This window comes from Poecilia latipinna, unplaced genomic scaffold, assembly GCF_001443285.1.
Source record: "Poecilia latipinna isolate Pla-1442-1.1 unplaced genomic scaffold, P_latipinna-1.0 Scaffold222, whole genome shotgun sequence".
Taxonomy (NCBI): domain Eukaryota; kingdom Metazoa; phylum Chordata; class Actinopteri; order Cyprinodontiformes; family Poeciliidae; genus Poecilia; species Poecilia latipinna.
Genome location: NW_015112838.1, coordinates 142,129 through 161,983, shown reverse-complemented (window position 1 = coordinate 161,983; position 19,855 = coordinate 142,129). Strand labels below are relative to the sequence as shown.

The 19,855-nt window shown below is 36.8% G+C and overlaps 2 long non-coding RNA genes across 2 annotated transcripts in view; one reads left to right on the top strand and one right to left on the bottom strand.

Annotated features, from left to right (window-relative positions):
• LOC106947082 (uncharacterized) overlaps positions 1–8,123 on the bottom strand; it is a 47,946-nt gene extending 39,823 nt beyond the window's left edge. Inside the window, exons 1-2 of the long non-coding RNA XR_001424902.1 lie at positions 8,051–8,123; positions 7,821–7,936 (exon numbers count right to left, since the gene is read on the bottom strand). This is a non-coding gene — a long non-coding RNA (uncharacterized LOC106947082). The remainder of the gene's footprint in view (positions 1–7,820; positions 7,937–8,050) is intronic.
• Positions 8,124–11,689: 3,566 nt separating this feature from the next.
• The window catches only part of LOC106947081 (uncharacterized), a 41,725-nt gene continuing 33,559 nt past the window's right edge, over positions 11,690–19,855 (top strand). The window contains exon 1 of the long non-coding RNA XR_001424901.1: positions 11,690–11,745. This is a non-coding gene — a long non-coding RNA (uncharacterized LOC106947081). The remainder of the gene's footprint in view (positions 11,746–19,855) is intronic.

Sequence of the window (19,855 nt, the reverse complement as noted above, 5' to 3'; positions counted from 1 at the left end):
CGTGTATGTTGACACAGACTACTTTATCTGCTTTGCATTTGTAAGCCACCGTCACTCTATTTATCAAACTTACTTTAACTTTTCTTTGAGCTTTGCCACTGGATTTTTGATTATTTTTGTCACACTGCAGCACCTCAGTCTGATGAGGTGCTGAAAAACCTTGACTATGACTTGACTGTTATTCATGCTTTTCCACTTTTAAAACGCACACTGACCGATTAATGTGCAGTTTGCTTCTTGAGCTTTTCCATTATACAGTCTGTTCCTCACTGGTGGGTGGGATGTGAGCATGCAGCAACTCTGGTCAACTCTCAGCTGATGTTTGCAGCGACATTCAGCAATGTAGATCTTTGAGGTTGTGATTCTGATGGACTCAAACCCAGATATTAAATTTATTGCTGGCCCAAACATAATGATAAAGACTCAGATCAGGTAATTATTTCACTATACATAATCAAATTGCGCCACTTTTTTTTTTTTTAAATACGCAACTTCTTGGATTTACGTAATACAGTCATAAGATGTAAACCAATAGCCATGCCTAAACTTTTTTTTTTTTAAATCCTATTATCAAACATCTGAGAACAGCCAGGCTCATGTCCTAATAATTGCTCCTCGGTCTTGAACAGATCTCGGATAGCAGACACCACGTCCACGGTCCACAGCTAAACTATAATGTTTGGAGTTTTCAGTGACGTAAATCACGAGCGAATCAACGAATGCAGTCAGCTGTCAGGTAAATCGTTTCGGTACGGCACTGAAACGATCGCCTCAGTCCTGCTAGTGCAACTCCTGATATAGGTACGAAAATCTGAGAACAGCCAGGCAGAGCCGTGCTGGATTTGCCAATGGAAAATTTGGTCTGGCCGGGGCGGACCGGGACCGTATCGATTTGAGGTGGTTTAATGGAAAAGTGACTTTACATTACCTTCTTATATAACTAGAAAGCTTTTCTGGAATGTCTTGTGGCTACATATGGATTTTTAACGGAGAAAAAGAACAAAAAGAGCCCCAAAACTACTTCCAATTGGCACTAATACGTTCTGTACCATCATTCAACATATTCAATTTAACATCACTGCACATGCTGTCTAAGTTTGCAATGAAAGCAGGAAGAATCCTTTTTGTTCCATGAAGTATGGTCAGCAGAGCAGATATAAATTTGTACCCATGAAAAACAAAAAACAAAAAAATCGAGTCCACTGTGCATCAGTTGGTAAAGCCCTCATGATTGAAACAGATATTATGAGATCCACCAAGGTTACAGGGTGTGACCCAAAACGTAGAACAGTGTTAATGCATTAGGTTTCAGCTATCTATTTGAGTGATGGAAGGATGCGTAATGCTTTGTGACAGCTATTAAATAAACTAAACCCAACACTGCTGTGAGCAAGTATTTATCTATAAAGCCCTACATTCTGATGACATAAACATTTAAAAACGATGACAGGCATTCTTTTCTCATCTCAAACAAAATATAATTTCATGCTGGATTAACTACATATCGACCAGAAGTGAGAAAGAAAATATTCTTTGGGCACAATCGAACCCTGCAGGCGAGAAGATGTTCATCTAGTCGCTGTGTTCTAGCTCAGTGTTGAAGGAGTAAAGAGAGAGAGTCAAAGAGGCGAACAACAGAAGAAAAGTGAGTCTGATTTCGACTTGTGACCCGAGGGCTGTCGCATCCTTAATCTGGAGACATTACTTCTGACACTGCAGCCTACATTGCACCACACATCAATGATTAAATTCCACTACTTTACATTTTAATTGCTTATTACCATGTTAGTTCAGCTTGTAGAAAAGACTTATAGGTCTATGATAGCGAGGCATCCCTGCTTAAGCTCCATCATAAAAGCACAAAACTGCAACTAGCACACGGACAGAAACCAGCTATCATTTAAGAGCATATCAGTGGAGCACATCAGGTACTGCTGTTCCTCTGACTTTGCAACCAGAGTGGACTTAAGATGACCTTTTGTTTTAGAAGGAACATTTAAGCCAATCTGAACATTTCTAGTAGCTATGCTTAGTTAGGTTTGTCCTTGAGCTCTAAAAAAAAAAAGAGTGTGAAGCAGCAGAAGTGTTGAAAGTGTTTTCTTCTGAAAGTGATATCCATTAATGAAACATAACAATAGATTAGACATTGTATTATAATACTGCTGTTTATACTGGTAAGGCTTCACTCTGAATACTGATTCCAGCTGAAAGGTAAAAAAAGAAGCATGCATCATTAAATCATGTTTTACAGATAATATAACACGCATAACTGACTTGAGTTAAACTTGAAAACCAAGTAACAGTGCCAGTAACTTTTTTTGAAATCTTAATTAATAGACCAATGCAAAGCTGCATGTTGGTAGCTTTTTTCACAAATATAATTGTAAAACGTGTTATCTGCATATTTATCCGGTTCCACTGAATCAATACTTTGTAGAGCCACTTTTTGTTCCACTTGGTATCGTCCCTTTGGGGGAGTCTGTTACTCTCTGAAAAAAAAGCTTGTCCTGCTCTGCACTAATTGTATCTTTACCAAAATGTGCCTTACGGTCATAGAAAGTGGCATATCTGAAGAAATGGTCTAATTCATGCACATGCTAGACAGTCAGCCTTTGTGAATTTTGCAATTAAATATACACTATCTGCACACCTTAACAGTAGTAGCACTATAAAGAATAATTTTCATTAAACAAAAATTTTACAAACATCTGGCAGTTGTCATTCACAGTGGCTGTGTTTGAAGCTTTCTGTGTATGTTGTGGAGCTTCTGTCTAATGAAAGTTTAGGGATTGTGGTACTTTTTGATTCAGTGCGTTGTATTTGTCATGCTAAAACACCAAATTAAATAAAGCTAATGTATCAGATAGAGGAAAATCACAAAACAAGGACATGTTTCACTGTTGAAACTAATAATCAGCAATATTTGGCAAATCAGTTTTTGATTTTCCGTCATTGTTAGACCTTAAATATTTAAACAGTTCATAGATATATTGTGTGCGTCTTAATACGTTTAGTTGAACAGATTTTAATTATGATGAATGGACTAAACAAACAGCCAAGTTTGACTGCAAATGTTTTATTTTCTTATTTTTGTTATATTATTATTGAAAAGAAAATTGGTCAAAACTGGATAATTTCCAACTAAAATAGTTTGGGTAATGACGGTGGTTATTAGAGTGCCTCATCTAACCCTAAGCCAAACATGAGGAGGAGAGCAGGCTTGTTGGAGGTGAGGTAAAATGTTGGCTTTACAATTGTTTTTCATATTGTTAAATGTCACCGTTTTTCACAAATGATGTTCCTGAAGTAATTAGATAAACTGAGAGGTAAATTAATTTGTCTTTTAATTGTCTTTGTCTTTACCAGCTGGCTGTCTACTCATTTACAAATGTCAGCAAAATTGTTCCAAAATGACAGCAGATCGTTTGTTGATTAAAAAATAAAGGGAACATGACAAAAGCAAAGTATAGTTGCCTGTTTAATTACTCCTCAGTAAAATCAAAATAAAGCAGCAACCTCTCTTAAACAACTGAGAATAAACGAAGCAGATTACACTGCCGTGCAGTATTTCATAATGATTTTGTTCCATGGTTTCTCAGCTCAGTCACTTGATATCTTGTATCTTCCATTTTGCCTTTCTATATTCATCTGTGTCGGTGTTCGCACCGAAGTGTTCCGATGCCTTAAAATCTTGACATAATGCGCACTAATAGATTATGACTGGTGATGGCACCACAAGAAGGGGGGGAAAATCTACTCAATTAGCATCCCTCCATCACAGCAGTGAACAATTTTCATGATCACCAGCTGCTGCCTGTTAGTGTGTACACCTGTGTAGCTGAAGTTCCTTGCACGGTGTAAGCCACGGTGGCAGTCCGTGGCTCTATGCCCTCTGATTGCTCCTAGTTATCCGCAGGTTTCTGCTGAGCTGACAGCCAAGACTCGTGGGCCAGATGGCCAGAGACAGGAATCTGGGCTTAGAGTTTTACAAGGCCACTTCGACTCTTACGAGCGCTCGCATCAAATATAAATGTCCAATCAGCAGAAATATTTGACTGTTTATAAAGTATTCATATATTCTGCAGGTCAAACACCAGCTAAAGCTCCGGGAACGTTTTGCTGATGAAGAAGACTGGGAAAAGATTATTTTTGACCGATTAAAATTCACACTCCTGATGATGATGGTACAGAAGCACAGACATTCTAATCTTTACGCACAACGAATATGCAATTAAATCAATTAAAAAAGATTTCTGTAAGAGCATCTGAGCATTATCTCACACCTCATTCTCACTGCATCTTGAGATCAACTCCCAAAAGTCAAATACAGTAGTTTTCAGGGTAATGTGTACAGTTAGTGGTTTGCAGAGGTGGGTAGTAACTAGTTTACTCGGTTACATTAACCTGAATTGCATTTTGGAAAAAAATAAATAAATAAAATAAATCACTTTTACAAGAAGTTTTACTACACTGTACTTTTTACTTGAGTAATATTATTATGAACTATTGCTAAGTTCCTGGATACTCTCTCCAACACACGTAACTTTAGCGCAGCATGAAGTTACGTAATTTCATATATTTTGAACCAAAAATATATGAGACACAGACATAGATCTATAGACCTCGTTTGATAGATGCTCTTCTCACTGCCTCTCAGTTCTGCTGCTTAGCCAAGGATTTGCAGGTTTGGAGTGCCCAAAACTGAAATTGTTCTGCAATATAAATCTTATTTAAACCCTCCGACAACTTAACGGGGTTCCTTATCTTAAATGTTCTTCTTCTCTTATTTAAAGATATGACTTATTTCTTTTATTTACATTCTGATAAAAGAAGTGGAGGCATTCACTAGGCAGTATGCTGATCGTACTAAAACTCAATGTGGAGCTAATTTTGGTGAACCTCAGAAAACAGAGTTTTCCTCTTAGATGTATTAATAATTAAAGAACTATACAGCATTTCTCCTCTCCAGCTCCAGAGACAGGAGACACCTTTTCTTGACAAATGAAGGAAATCTCTGCCATCTACCAGCCCCGGGTCAAACTCATCACCAAGCTCTACATTGATGAAGGGGGAGCTGAATACTAATGAAAGTGTCCTTGACTCAGTCGCATCAGGTGAGGTTATGTGTCTTTAGGTCCCTTAAGAGACGCTCGTCAGGCCAGCTGCCAATTTGGTGCTTCTTTCTTTGCAAATTGATTGCCCATATCTATTCATTTTACATTAATTACCATCTTAATCTTCTGTTGTGTAAAGGATAGAGTATTTTTTCAGAAAAGTGCTATTAAAATGTCTGCACTAGAAAACTGTGATGTGAAGTTCAAATTGCATTTACACAGTTAACTTCAGATTGAGTATATATTTCACTTTCAATTGAATTTGGATCCAGGATTCTTTTTTAAACCCTTTTCGCAAAAAAAAAAAAAAAAGGTTATGTTGTTTCGTGGGAGAACACTGAATGTAAAGTAGTCAGTGTACAGCTTATTTAACATTATAAATTTGCTTACACCTCAAAACACCTCAACACACAGACATTAATGTCTAAGCCACTGGGAACAGAACTGAGCAGGAAAAGTCATTTTTCCCTCCCTGGTGTCATATGACTCAGTGCTGCAGGGTCTCAGGTGTGAATGGGGAGCAGGTGTGTTAAATGTGGTGTTGCCGCTCGAATACTGGCCACTGGAACTTCAACATGGCATGTCACGGCAAGGAACTCTCTCAGGAGCTGGAAAAACAAATTGCTGCTATACATAAAGATGGCCTTGGCTATACATGATCACCGACACCTGACATCAGTGCTGTCAGGTGTGGAGAGCTTTAGTTATTTGAAAGAATCATTAGTACCAACATGTACTATGACACAATGAAGCAAAGCAAAATCCATGCCATGATTTCATTATTGCACTGTATGATTTTTTTTTTTTTTTTTTTTTTCACATTTTAAGACCAATTTAGCATCTGGGAATTAGATTACATTCTCTATTAGGGCTCTTAAAGTGGTTAGACAATCATTAGCCAAATAAATCAGAAAGTAATTTAGTCCATCAGTTTCCTCAGTGAAGATACAAGGGTGGATGTTTGTAGTCGCAGCTGACAATGCTGGCTCCAAAGTGTATTCTCCATGGATAAATCTCCTGCAGTGACATTTTAGGCACTCTAACTATCTGCTCTTTGGTCCAGACAATTATCTGTCAATGTTTGTGGTCTTTGGGTATAAAGCATTTCCATAATGCGTCTTACAGATTTTATGACTTTTTACACAATTGAAATACAATTCAGGTACACAGTTGTTTGATGTGGTACTACCATCTTCTAATGCTGTCATTAAACTAACATTTCTTTTTTTTGTGCTGCAGAATTTTGTTGTGGGAGAAAGGATAAATTCTCCCACAACATATATTTTTTTCTACTACCTAAGCATAAGAACAAATTAAGACATTTCTTGATGCGTGACAGGTCTAGGTCAACGGCCGCTGCAGATAGACATCAGTCCGCTCGTGACCCTGCAAGGATAAGTGGCTATGTACAATGGATATCAATGGAAGGATTAATAAAACTAATTTTGGGGCATTGATAATTAGCTCTTTATTATGCTAATATGTTAGTGGTCAAATGGTGATAATGAAGATGAATGGAGATTAAATGAGGAATTAAAGTTAATCTCAAGCACTAATAAAATTACAGACAAGTAATAACTATAATTAAAAAAAAAAAATGAATTATTAAACTCCAGGTAAAGAATGCCTATGTGATAATGTGAAGAGCATTTCACTTGATGGATATCTTGCTTACTCTAAAAGAAATTAATTGATGAAATATGCTATTAAAAGAAACACTGACAGTCTGAAGTATCACTGCCTGCTCTACATCTGACCTCACATGGATTTACTGGTGGTCAAAATAAAACTGTTTGCTGGACCTTGTCCTTCAGGTCTTGGCACTTTGAAGTGAAATTTCCAATTGACTGTACTTCCTCTTCCCTGCCTGCTAATCAGTATTCTCTGTCCCTTTGGGATGCTCTAGTTGTAGAAAGAACTAGGAGCCTCATGCATTAAAGAGCATGCAGCTTTCACACTAGAAGTTGGAGTTAGGACAATTATCAAAAAGTGCAGCACGCAAAAATATTTAGATGTATGCAACCGTGTGCACGCATGTGGCTGTGCAACTTTCCTTCATACATCCCAATTTGCATAAAATGGAGCACAGGTGCTGCCCAGACCTGTCACTGCCAATAAATAAATTCACAAATTAGTATAAAAACCCAGAAGGCTCCCGACACATGTCCAAAAGACCGTAGTAACAAACTCTGCTTTCTAGCACTATTAATGATAATATTAACGATGCATTTAATTTAAAAGGCACCTTTCAGGGCACACAAGATCATCTTACAAAAAAAAATAAAAGCAATCTGTTCTTCATTGCACAGAATGGTGACTCATGGAAATTGAATAAACACACCCTGAGTGACAAGAAAAGGTGGATAATAGGTGAGGTTGAGGGAAAAAAATAAAAACTACGTGATTTTAGTCATACAGCAATGAGAACCACCATGCACTTTAGTTCTTGGTCTCCATGAAACCAGTTGGTTGAACCAAAAACACAAGCTCCGTCATACACACGCATACATGCATGCACAATCTCAACAAAATATTGATATTGCTCTATTGCAAAGAAAGTCCCTTTTCGAATTCCTTTTGAAAATGCTTAGGAAATTAAAAAAAAAAAAAAAAAACATTTTAAACATTTTAACGAATAATGCAACTAGAACGGTTTTCCTATGTTTCCTATTAAAAAACAAACAAACAAAAAAAAAACTATGATACCTGAAGTTCATTTCAGCATCCGGGATTCTACACATCCGGTATCCGGTTAAAGGGGGGTGGAGCGTCGCCATTACAAAGCTGTTTTGTCTTCTTCTAACAAGCACAGTCTAGCCGCACTGTTAACAAGGTTTAATTTTAATAAGGTCACACATAGTTGGCTATAAAGCACTGCAATAATATATACAGTGCTGCAATATGTGAATTTGTATATACGTTTTCTGTAATACTACCTGACTAAACAAGCGAAATGATGAGACGGGAAGCAGCGTGTTCTGGATTATGCAACCTCCCTTCATAGTGTAAGCCAAGCGGAAGCTGCAACACTGATCACAAAAACTTTCCCTCCGCCTGCCGTACCTGTTGGTTTCATACTATACTGCCCCCTTGTGGTGCACTCCACAACCACTTCACTTCAGGATCAACCAAATAGATGTTAATACGTGCTCGAATGATTTTTCCTTAATAACTGAAATGCTCCTAATAAAGAGTAAATAAACTATGCTTAATATAAAATAAACAAATGTGACTGCATAATTTGTGTGCAAGTGTATTACCAATGTCCCAACAAATCTCTTATACCATGCTGCTGTAAATGACAAAGCTGCAAAAGTAAAACCTAAAGCTCTTTTATGCAAATAAAACCCCTGTTTAAAATATAATATATTTAAACAGGGGTTTTAATATATGAGATATATCATGCCAATATCTAAACTTTAATTTAATCGAAGTATTCGGATCCTTTCGCATTCCACTACTGTTAGATCTCTGAAATGTTACCATATGAAGGCATGTATAATATCAATATAGAAATTGATCATTTTACTTACTAAAAGAAAATGGCATTTTTTTTTACCACTCACAGATAAATAGAAGTATGACTATTTTCTTCTATTGAAAAAAGGAAACGACTTTTCTATCTTGTTTACTGATAGAGATTTTCACTTTCTATTTTTGTCCTTTTCTTGAGTTTAAATGTTAATGTCTCACTGTATATCCTGACAAGGACATCACTTCACACTTGGAGCTAACTGCTCACAGACACAGTCATCATGTTCCACTTGAAGACCTTGATGCCCTTTTTATGGGCTGTGTTTTTGTGTTTTTTCAATGAATGCTCGACTCTGAAGAGCCACTCCGAGGATCCTCTGTGGAGAAGACTAACAGAGCATGTGATATGTCCCCAAGGCGATTTGTTGGGACATTATTAATAGGTTTCAGGGACATCCTACATTCCCCAGACTCCAGACACTCCCAACAACTTACACCCTCTTCTCAAAACTGTCCACATATGGCTGCACCTCTCCTGGTATGGCAGTTGAAAAGGTGGCAGGCAGTGAGCCATGATGTTGTTTGCATTTTTAAAAAACCCTGTGGACAGAAGATGCTAGTTCCATACTACCTTGTATTTACGATTCTGAATTATAAGGAGCTGTTAAAAAAAAACAGTGTCTCTGCGCTGGCTGGTTTTTGCAAATAGTGCTTTGATAAAAGTCTAAACAGTTTGTTGTCAGATTTTGTTGAGATCTGAAGAGATGGTAGCTGCCCTGGGCAGACCTGAGTTTGTTTTGCAGTCTGGCCCTATTATGATTTGTGGCTAAATCAATTCACAAATAACACTGAACTCACAGGTTTGCATAAAACATCTGTGTATTTATGATAGAATACCTATTGTTTACTTTTTTTTTTTTTTAATCAACCAACCGATTGGCACAATCAAAAAATAAGCAAAGCCTTTTTGGCATATAAAAATGAATCTGAGATAAAACATGTCCACATACTCAAGTAAAAGTTTGAAATTAACGGTCTACTTACTTTTACATGTGATAAATATGAGTGCATCTTTTATATATTGATTTAGATTACGCCATTAAAAGATGAAAAGTAAATGAAGTGGGAGGGGTGGGTTGTTGTGTTCCTACCATTGTTCAAACCAAACCTGTGCCCTTGGTCTTTCCATGAACAATTTACATGCACAGACATTATCTGAATACTAATAACACATTATGGTTAGCCCAGGGACAACAACGAAAGTGTCTCCTTGGCCAGGTCAGTCTGCATGATAATGAAATCCTGTGACTCAGTATTTATGTACAGTATTACCATAATAAACCTAGACGCACAAATAAAATTAGTATTTTGGAATGGAACCTTCAGCTTGTTATTACTAAGGAAAACTTTAGCGTAGTTTTCAACAAAAAAAACTTTGAGTGATGAAAATCCTAACCTTGGTATGCTCTTCTTGAAGTTCTATTCAGTCTGAATGATTGCTCTTATTGGTACTGCATGCAAATCAGTTTCTGCTGCTTCCATTTTTCATACTGCATGAATATAATTACAATTGTTACAATGCATGTCATAAGATATTAGTATTTATCACAAATCTCATGCAAATAATGTTCAGATATTTATGTACTGACTTGTTGAATCAAATATTTTGCACAATATAGTCTGGTATTTTTTTAGGAGTATTTTCTCAGTCTTGTATGTCTTTGTTTGCACAGCTTCACTTTTGTGAATAATGACTTGACATGTAGTTTTAGGTCATAATTTCTGCATACTTCTGTAAAATTGATGCTTATCTGCTGATCAGTGTGTCCCACTGTAAATACAAATAAATAAAAAAGAAAATCAAAACACATATTTATGGCAGCCATGTCAGATTAAAACTTATTTTATGTAACACTCAAACAGCGAACTTAGGTCATCGTAGCAAAAGGGAAGCAATATAGGCTTCTAATTCAGCTCCGTCTTGTTCACAGTTTGATGGAGCCAGGGTTGTGCAAGATCCTAACCTGTGACAATTAATTTAAATTAAAGTTTGCATATATGGAAGCTTTAATTGCCCTTCTATTGCTTTCTTCCTATACCAGGTTGGGATGTAGATGTAGCAGAGGGAAATGCATGCATCCTTCTTCCTAGCTAGACTCGCCAGCTCCTTCTGCAGCATCCCAATGTGTTCCCAGTCCAGACAGGATACATAATTGCTTTTGCTTTTGCTCTTTGGTCAGTTGTCAGTGGGGCAAGCCCAGAAAAACTTCAAACGTCAGGCAACCAAGAGTCATCCTGAACAAATGTTAGATGTTCAAACTATATCTATTTCCTTCCTATTCACACCTTCAGATCCTTTTCTGTAGAGAAGTCTATTTGGTGAGAGCCAGAGTGGTAGGGTTGAGATGTGATGCACTTCAGCAACATACTTCTTTCATTCTTCTGGTGCAGAATTAATGACGCATGTCTCATATCAATGACATAAAAGTCGTATCAATTATGACATGAACGTTAGAAAACGCTTCGAAAACAGTTGTCCTTGGTTTGACTCCTGACAAAGGCAACTTACTGAATGTCTTTCCTATGCTCTTGCCTTATTTCTTGTCAAGCTGTCAAAAAAAGTGACAAAATCATTTTTTCAGCTATTTATTTATTTATTTATTTATTTTTCTGTTGTTGGGATACAAAATGCCAAAACATTGGTTCAAAGGTTAAAATGCTCTCCATTTAAAGAAAAACATTGAGATTGAAGTGGATAGTGACAGAGAGCCCTAGAGGATCAGTTCCTTGTGGTACCACTGATCCTCCAAAAATGTCAAAATAAATAACATTTTTAAAAAATTGATAATCCATTTTATGTCTGCACTTTGGTATTTACATACCGTAGTTATTCAACAGTTATTAGTTGCCTAAATCCTACAGCTAAAATCTACAAAGATAAGAATATCCTGGGGTAAAATAAATACTGTGACAAGTGGCTGATGCAAACGTAGCCGACTGGGAATTAAGGTCCTTACAATTTATCACCACTAGAGTGCGCTGTTTTCCCCTGGTGATCCTAGAAGTCCGCAGGAAGTTAAATGTAACCGGAACAACGCTACTTTGAACGACGAATCTCATCAGCTCTCGGTTGGAGGGAGATTCAAGCTTACAGACGGTAAATATCTAACTAGCATTATCTTTAAATCAGTGGGCAGTTGGTTTTACCTGTCATATCTGAATTAACTAAGGCTGTTTTTGTGAGTATTTCCACTATCAATCAATCAATCAATCAAATTTTATTTGTATAGCACATTTCAGCAGCAAGGCATTTCAAAGTGCTTTACATAATTAAAATAAAAACGGCATGTGACATTGAATAAACAGTGAGAAAGAGATTTTGAAAAAGATTAAAAATGATAAAAACATTAAAACCCGCACCCCTTTTAGGATTTCAGTTAAACGTCCTATATTGAAACATAATTCTGTCTCAGGAATTGAATGTCTCACTGTAGGTTGAACTATGTGGAGTTTTTTGGTTCATTATGTTCATGTTATTGCAGATAGAGACCACTGCCGCTGTTTGGTTTAATAAGTTGACCTATGCACTCCAAATTGTATATACTTTTTCACACTGGTGGAGTTGTCTGGGAATAAAGGCCCCAAAACATATATTGTGTCTGGATTCACCCTACTTTCACCAGCTCACATGTAGGTCTTCAAGAGCTATGTCATTTCCGTTTTACTTTATTTTAAGTTGTAATGTTTGTTCATTGACTTGAACAAAGAAAAAAAAACTAACTTAATTTTCCTAATCACATTCGTTGGAGCGTAAAACCCTTATCTGTAAAATGGCAGTATGTAGCTTTCTTTATTTTAGTTGGAGAGTTCATGCATTAATGCATGCAAGCCAAGAAGTACAAAATACATTTATCATCTGCAATGCTCTTGTGCATTGATAAATTTTTAAAAGCATGTCATTGACAGCTAAATGAGACTGAGAAAGGAATACAGCATTGTTTAAAAATTAATAGATGAAAAAAAAATATTCAAACAAGATAAAAGTCAATCTAACATTATATCATTATCTTATTACCTTAGAGGCAAGACTCTATATTACCAAATATGTTGTGACAAGATTTTCAAAATTTGTATTTTTTATTCCATTGCTTTCTAAAGTACACTTCACATAGCTCAAAACAAAACTACTTGATTGGAAAATTTCTCAAGTTCTGCTAAAAAGTAAAATTTCTAACAGTAATGAAGAAAGTGACAAGTATTTTCAGCAGTACTTGGTTTTAGTTAAGAGATGGGTACATCCGTTGATTGAACGGTATGATTTCACTGTACCAATACACAATAATACAAATAAGTCACAAACTGTTAGCAATCAACTTAAAGCTCAGTTTTGGTTCGAAACTACTGAACAAATGATTTTTAAGCACTGAAGAAACAATATTTACAAAGTGGTAACAGCTGGCTGAACACACATTTCCCTAATGAAGGTAGATTGACTATTGGTAGGAGTTGTACCAGCTGGACCAGCTGGTGAACAACAAGTAGATTCTTCAGTAGAAAATATATAACTTCTGAAGGACGCCCTAATAGATGAAACTGTATTTTCACTGTGGATCTCAGAGATTTTCTTTCCTACATTAAGCTGAAGAATAGTGATTGTATTCACATTTATAATAATTTAGCTTCATGCTTAAAAACAAAAAAGGCACAATTAAAATCACAAAAAGACAACAATAGAAAACAGTTACACACTGAAAAGAATGATTTGTTTTTGTTGAGACGTACTTTTAAAAAGCACACGAATAACCTAAATATTACAGTTTGTCATTAACAAGCACTATCATTCAAAAATGTATAACATTTTTAAGTGCTCAAATTAAAGTTGCATTTTTTTAATATCCGAAATCACCTACAAAATGTCATTTTCCTGTTTGACAATCCAACACAAGAGGCCATCTTTTTTAATGTCTCAGTTTTTTGTGTGCTTTTTTTTTTTTTGCTACCTTGAGTCATACTGCAAACCAAGCAAGCCAAATAAGCCCTGTCATCATCATCAACCTTGACGTGCGACTGGAGCGGTGCCCAGTCTTTGGGGGTTGTTCTGGCTGCTCTGTTTGATGCAAGTTGCCCTCATCTTTGCAGTCTGTCTCACCCATCATGTCATCACTAACACAGTTGAGAGGATCTTTACAATCACCCGTGCTAAAGAGGAAGTAGAACTTGAAAGTATGGGATTTTGAAGCCTTTAATGCGCCCGCCTTAAGCACTTCTTTATGAATTCCTCAACCTTGAGGCACCGCATTTCTTTTGTGTCATTGTTTTATCTATGACCCACTCCGCCTTTTGTTCTACATTGCGTGTCAAGCTGATTGACAGATGGCTGAGAATTCAAACCTACACGGATAACAAAATATTGAGAAACACAGAGGTATTGTAGACGTACATTAAACGAAGTTAACTTCATATGCCTTAATGTATTACATTAAGGCGACCAAAGCCTGGATTAAAAATCATAACCCACAACCTGGATTACTAAACAAGTAATATTTTGTCTAAAATCAACGAACCATTTACTTGGTATTGCTAGCAAGCTAAACACTTAGCAGGTAAAAGATTAATGTTTCTAAAGGTGAATATATCTAAAACATAAAAGCCATTGTCACATCGCCTCTAGTCTCTGACCCAGCAAGCTAGGTTTTATGACCCCTGCAGGTCTCCTGGTTTTTAGGTTGGGGTTTTATTTGTTCTAAACTAAATTGGAATTCTTTCTTTAAATGATTTTCTTCAGTCATTTTTCAGCCATGACTTGGGTAAACATTTTCCTTTTCAACTAACTCATCAGCACTACCCAGTTGGTTTAAAATATTTTGTGTCCATCCAACCATTTACATTCAGCATAACATAGCCCGAAAAGATTTATGCATGCACGTTACATCTTTAAGTCGCAGCGAAGATTCATTTTTAGCTGACTTGTACTTGTAAGATTGCCAAGCTGTGACTGTCTCAAATACTTTTCTTTGTAATCCAGAGAAAGAGCGACTCCATCAAGGAGGAAATGAAAGACAAATATGAGTCATAAGCGGTGAACCTGAGGAAAGGTTTTGACAAATATAAAGCCTGACACAGGAGGAAACTTTTTCCAAAATGCTCCTGTTACTTTCATTTGTGCCTTCAGTGGACAAGAGGGGCTTATTTAGATCAGGGAAGGCAAAGGGAATGTTTCACTCCGTTTTCTATTTCTGTCATTGTGCCATGCTTGTGTCTTGTTACACAGAATATCAAACCAATCAGGGCGCTATGACTCAGGTCTAGATCCTGTCTGAGTCAAGGGCACGGGCATTATCATGAAAATGAATATCTGAATTATGAATGGGATCTTTTACCACTTTTGCCTAATTAATTCACAGGGTTCCACGTTAAGTCTGTGGTTCCAGTACTGAATTAGATGCACTTTAAAAAAAAATAATCTATTCTATCTAACATGTTGTACTTCATGGGGGATTCAAATGAGTAATGTTAAAACCTCCTAATATTTCCTTGTGTTGTTAAAGATATTTTGTTTAATATGAAATTCATATTGGGTGCATTCGTGTTCCAGCTATGTGGGTGGAAAATGCTCCTCTTCTGCTTACTGCAGAGTGGAAAAAGACTTTCCTATGATATTAGACATGTACATGTAAATTGCAGGGAGGTGGTTATGCTTTCTGCCTCTTAAAGCGGTACAAGTTCTTGATTGGAAGACCAGTGCCACCCAGTGGTTTCATTTATAGCCAAATTTAATTTATCAAACATGGTTTAGTTTATGAAAAGCAGGTCACAGATTTTTTTTTTTTTTTTTTTATAGCTGTGTGAGTTCAGAAGTCATGTCTTGGGCCACTACTTGTGCCTTGTTTTTGTTTTAATATTAGTGCCTTGATGCATATGCTTCCTTTTTACAGTCTTAGGGAACCTATTCCTGAAGTTATTTTCAACAGAATATTTTTATTATTCCCTGAGAAGAGGTTTTACAACACACTGTTGCATACATTGCTTATGCGCGCGCACACACACACACACACACACACATAAAAAGAAACAAATGCAGTATGTTTTTGTAGCTGCAAAATATGTAAATTCATTAGCCAAGTACAAATCTTTACATACTGTTGACAAATGTTTTAATCCAAGTAATGTCTTTCCCAGTCAAGTTATGTCTTGGCCTAGAAAATATCAATTATTCTCTTTGTGAGGCAGAAACCTAACATGGCAAATCACTCTGAAGTCATCATCTACACAGTGAAACATGGTAGTGGTAGCATCATGATGTGGATATTGTTGTTTTGCTTGTCGGAAAGATGGATTGAACAACAATCCTAAACATACAGCCATAGTTAAGATCCAATCATATCCATGTGCTAGAATGACCCAATCAGTTAAAGTCCAATTGAGAGAATGTGCCAACATTTACTAGTCACTGTTCACAGAAGCCATCTGTCCAATTTAATTTGACACATACTTCTAAGATTTGCTTAAATGAAAACATTGAGAAGACCATATGTTATGTTCCTTTAACTTCACTTGCTTTGGTCCATTACATAAAATTCTTAAAATACAAAATGAATATTGCCAACAGGATTGATTCATCTGCCTTTCTAAAATATAGTATGAACTTTAGTTACGTCTTTATTATGAAATTAATTGGATTCTCACCCACCATATGCACCAATAACAGCTTTAATTTTTCTGTTATAGTGTTCAACTATGTTTTTGGAGTGTGTTTAAAGACAGTTTTGGCCAATTCACGAGAATACCGTTTCAGTTCATCCAACCTCAGGCCAGCTAAGGTTTTCGACACCAAACTTTCTATGGCATTTACTTTGTTCACTGTCATGATGGAACAAGAAGGGGCCAAACCGCTCAAACAAAGTTGGGAGGACAAAGTTGTCCAAAATGTATGTCACACCCCACAATCTACTTTGCAATCAGGCCAATACCTTTTGCCTGTCAATCAGATTTGTTAATTGGATTGCTGAACAAAGAAACATGATTATTTGCAACAGAGAACAAGTCTCCACTGCTGGAAAGTCTTTGAGTGATTTGCTGCACACCACGGTGTCTGGCACCGTGTATTTCACTTGGTGACATATGGTTCAGACTCAGCTGCTTTTCCATGGCAACCTCTACAATGAAGCTCTACAGGAACTGTTCTTGAGCTGATTTGAAAGTCATGTGAAGTTTGAAGGTCTTTAGCTGCTTACTTTCTAAAAAAGTGGGTCACCTCTGCACACTTTGGGCCTCAGCATCCACTTACCCTGGTCCTTAATTTTATGTGGCCTCCTACTTTGTGGCCAAGTTGCAGTTATTCCCAGTCATTTTCACTGTTTGATAATAAAGACAGTTAAAGATTGAATATTTATTCCTGGGGAAATTTCTTGAAAGGGCTTTTTGTACATGTTGCATCCCATCATTGTGCCATACTTGAATTCACTGAGCTCCTGGCAGTGACTCATTCTTTCACAAATGTTTGTATCGACAGTCTGCATGCCTTGGAGCTGGAGTTTATATCTGTGGCCATGGAAGTGATGCGAACACCTGAGTTCAGTGATCTAGACAAGGCAGTGGATACGTTTAGTTGTGTAGTGTACGTCAAAGTTTGTGGTCGTAATATGATAAAATGCTAAAACATTTGAAAAGTATTATTACTTTTGTAAGGCAGTAGATCTGGTGTACATTGTATCACTTATAGGAGATTGAATTTGCAAATAAAATCACTTAGAGGAAAAGCTTCTTCGATGAGCAGGGTTTCAGGAGGGCTGTTGTCATGTTTTTGAAATGAGTGATCAACAAGAAGAACTGATTGTTCATTATAAGAAGCGGGAAACCCCAATTTACTTGGAAAAAGTGTTAGAATATAGATTTGCATTTATATTGCAAGAGCTTCAAGATATAAGTAGTTTGGGCAGAATTCAAAATTGCTTTGATGCCATATTAAATTATATGCTAAGTGAATCAGACACTATTGAAGACGTAAGATTGAATTTTGCTTCTCGGTGGTCAAAGTTGATCAGAAAACAATTATTTTCTCTTTATTTGTATGCAGTTCTTTTCAAAAATATCTTTAAGTCATGCAACTGTTAAGTGAACTTGCTTTAGACATTTCTTAATGAATATGTTGTTGCTAGAAAACTATGGATTCTGTGGTTTTGAGTAAATCTTTTTTTTTTTCTTTTTTGCATGATTCCTCTCATTATCTTCACCTCAGGCTGTATTGTTCAACTAATGATGAATGGCAACGTTGGTGGAAGCCAAGATGGGTTTTCACTTTGACCACACAAATGCTGCATATTCAATACCTCTCCAGAAAGATTCATTACTGTAATTAGAGTTTTGTTTTCTCACATTCTTCCATACAAGTCACACATTGCAATCATTCCCCACTTGCGGCAGAAGCTGAGCACGTTGTGGTTCTGCTGGCATCGGGAGTGGGTGGCTAGACGGGTTTTCTATTTTTATCGAGGTGGACATCACCAGCTTGGATAATCAACTCCAACAGATTGCTCTCTGAAAAACAAATTGCTTCATTTAAGCATGAAAATGATTGAGCAAAAGGCTGACAAACACAGCAGAGTGCATTTATCAAAGCTGTTTACATAAGACACGAATCACGGCTGCTGGGTCCACTTGAAAAATTGCTTTGTTATAGTTACAATTTATCATTGACATGTTGTATTTACCAAAAAGCAAATCTGTCAGATGTGTCAGATGTCAGATGTAAAGATGAATCCAACAAGTCCATTATTACACCTGACTGAATTTCCAGAGAAATCTGCCGTCTTTGCAGCGCACGCTGAAGCATTGGAGGTCAAACATAGTAAGCTTTTATAAATCAAATGACTTTAAAGTTTCTGATGTACAACCTGAATTTACTTGTACCTTCAGTTTGGAATTAGTTGATCATTTGGAATTTACTGTGAATTTTCTGTAAATTGCACACACTCAAAACTAAAAATACAGATTCAAGGGTGCTGCGGTGGCACAGGGGCAAAGCACAACCCATGTATTGAGGCCTTAGACCTCGTGGAGGTGGTCGCAGGTTTGATTCCTGGCCTGGTGACATCTGCTGCATGTCTTCCCCCTCTCTCATTGCATTGTTTCCTGTCAAACTACTTTCAAATAAAGGCCACTAGACCCAACAAAACCTATATAAAAAAATAATAAATACAGATTTAAATGCACACAGTCTCATTAAAATATGGATTCATGTCAGTCAGAAGTTCCATCTCAATCTCACTTTCTGTAGCCATTCCAAGCAATGGGGACAGTTTTCCTCTTACATCTATTTGTTCTAACTCTGACGAGACACGGAGAAAGGCCTGGGAACTAGTCCGTGGCAGGTGTGGGGCTTAATCATAGAAGCAGTCAGGTAAGAGGGAAGAAATCCCGGTACACATTCATAAGCAAAAAGGAGCATATGTGACTGTCTACGAACAGAGTGATGGTCAGCTCCATGCAAATGACAATGCTGAACATGATATCCATAGCCAGTAATAAAATGAAGAGTGCAGTGATACACTGTCAAAGTAGTGTTAAGGAAGAGTATTTCAATTGGTTAACTTTGGAAAAAGTCTGGCTCTCTCTTCCTCTGGATCCCAGGTCCTCTCGGCGAGCCACGTGTGGCCACAAGGAAAACAACAATAATGCGTGTTGACGTCACAGAATTACAGAGTTTAATCCAATATAATAAGACAATGCATAAACTTACACCAGAAACTGCAGAACAACGGAGACATACATTCATTTACCTGACATAAATGGAAATAAGAAAGAAAGAAAAGCAAAGACGTGCAAAGACATCTTTGGAGAATTGCAAGAGCAAATCTAATCTGTTACTTCTGTGTAGAAAGTTTTATCCTCTTGTATTTAATTTATTCAAATAAGGCGTACCTTTGCTCCTCCAACCAGGAGCTATCTCTGACCCTCTATCTGAAGCCAGAAACCCCTGCTGTGTTTACGGCCTTTCACAAATGAGTGTGAAAAGCTGGAACTTCTACTGTATTGTTTCCCACACAGACAAAAGGCAGTTCAAACGATCCTAGCAAACCATCTGCTGTAACTACAAGTAAAATAAAGGTCAATAGGCCAGAATACATTAATAATTTCAAAACCACAATTAGGCCATTTGAATCAAGACATGTTAAGTTTTAAAACTAGCTTATTTTAAATTTATTTTCTTAACAAAATCTAACACTTTTGATTATGCTCTGTAGATTTCGATTCATTCCCTAAAAGAT